The sequence below is a fragment of the Echinops telfairi genome, unplaced genomic scaffold, assembly GCF_000313985.2.
Source record: "Echinops telfairi isolate 266 unplaced genomic scaffold, ASM31398v2 ScPeMD7_7401;HRSCAF=8416, whole genome shotgun sequence".
Lineage (NCBI taxonomy): Eukaryota > Metazoa > Chordata > Mammalia > Afrosoricida > Tenrecidae > Echinops > Echinops telfairi.
Window position 1 is genome coordinate 3,297,317 of NW_022111301.1, and position 2,354 is coordinate 3,299,670.

Sequence of the window (2,354 nt, forward strand, 5' to 3'; positions counted from 1 at the left end):
ATAAGCAAGTGGCCATCTAGCTGAGAAGCATCAAAGCCCGCATGGAGAAAGTACATTACTACATTTTGCGACAGTATGCATAAAAAGCTAACATAGTGAGAAGGTTGAGATAGCTTCTTTCTCACCAGATCAGCATATCTGCATGTGGGCAGACCCACGTGGAGACAGATAGAGGAGCGTTGTCTTGGTTCCTAAAACCATTGGAAATATGTGTTTTCCCATGGTCTTAGAGGACCCCTGTGAAAGGATCATTTGACCCCCAAAGGGGTTGTGACCCACAGGTTGAGAGCTACTGTGTTAGCTCTTGGGCCCAGAAGACAGCCTCCCCCTCTAGCTCTTGCTGGTAATAATATCCCTCCTCCTGTTTCTCAGAGGGCTCATTTAATTCACAGCATGATGCCACTCCAGGGAATCTTATTCTCAATTACTCACAGGTCAATCCTATCAGGATCTTCTTTACCTTCTTAATAGATTATAAGGAAAGGTCATTTTTGGGGAATTAAGAGACTTTGATTAGAAGAACCACATTAAGTAATTGACTGCCCTACACTCATGGATCTATAGGTCTTTTGATGTTGTTTGTTTTTTAAACTGTTCCATGAGATTCAGCTCAGATAGAAAATTTCATCAGTCTTTGGTGATGTGGGGGGATAGCTGTTTACTCCTTAGTCAAATGGGACAGGACCACAATCTTCCTTGGTCAATGACTCCTGGGAAAAAACTGATGGCTCAGCTGTGGGAGCTGATGAAGCAATGACTGGCCTGCCTCTTAACCTGAGATAAATGGACATCTGCCTCCTATTCTCTGACAAAAGCAGCAGCAGGCAGCTGTCTGCTAACTTATCAGTTACTTCATGTTCCCAGCCTCATCCTCCCCTCCCATCTGTGAATAATTTGGCTGATGTGTTAATGCTCCTTTGTATACTATCAAAGAATTGCGAACTACCATTTTATGTGTACACCTGTGATGTGTTGCAGGCTGCATGCAGGGAATGTAGTGGAGCCTTCCCCTAATAAAGTCGTGGGCCCTGGAGTGTCTTTATTACGGGACTCCCTCACTCCAGCTGCATCTATCCTTTTCCTCATCTATAAGTTTTCTGATTGCAGATTGCACCCCTCTCAATGCATTAATCATGCAAAATAAGAGGTGGTCTTTACGTTATCTTCCAGATGATCAGTTTAATCTAGACCTCTTCAACTCCCCAATTTTCTCATGTCCTCAACAGTGTGCTATACAATGTGTATATGCAATGACACCTTGGTTGTTCATTGGCTCCAAGGTTGAGCTTTGCACTACTCTAACAGCAACGTTAGGGAAAAAAATCATTTCGGTCTTTGCTTGATTGTTGAACTGAGAATTCAACTTGAAAAAAATACTTAGGGGCTGAGAGGGAGTGAGTCATGCCTGAGTCTCACTGAGGACACCAAGGGGTGATGCTTCAGTTTAAGTGCCACTCTCACTCACACAACAGATTGTGCTTGTGTTAGTGCCTTACAACAATTGCCGGTCTGCTTTTTCCCCCTTTTACTTTATTTGTGCAAAATATCATAACTATGTCTCCAAAGGAAAGTTGTTTATACCTAACAGTAAAGTTAAGAAGAAAATGGAGAACCATGATAGAATTAAAGAAATAAACCTTTGTAGAATTTTAATCAGGTCCCCACTGGCTGATTTGGAGGCTACATACAACATGGCTAAGTGACACAGTCAACATATTTGAAAATAAGAGTAAAGCATCTAATGTAGAGAAAGGTGTGAAATCATTAACCACAAAACAACAAAACCAGATCATAAGAAATGTTGAAACATAACTGTTAATTTGGATAGAGCAGAAACCACTGGAAGTGATAGAGTATGTAAGACAGTGGTATGAAAGAAGGCTAAAAGCCTGATAGTAATTTTAAATCCTGGGAAAATGAATTTATAAGTGTAATTTTGGGGCCTGAGAACCAATTATTTGGTTTTCCATATTTCTTAAAGGAAAAATATGTTCCATTCTCAAAGTTTCCAGTATATGAACATGAATTTGTATGAATTCAATTGGACAACCCAAACATCACTGTGTGTGTGTGTGCATGTGTGTGTGTGTGTGTGTATGCATATATATTTCCCCCCAAAGGGAATATTATGGCATACTTCTTGATGGTATACCTCTCCCAACTCCACCTTACATTTATGTGGAGGTCTCCTATATAAATCTTTTAATTTTAAAAAATCATTTTATTGGGGGCTCGTACAACTCTTATCACAAGCCATGCACATATTCATTGTGTCAAGCACATTTGTACACATGTTGCCATCATCGTTTTCAAAGCATTTTCTTTCTACTTGAGCCCTTGGTATCAGTTCCTCA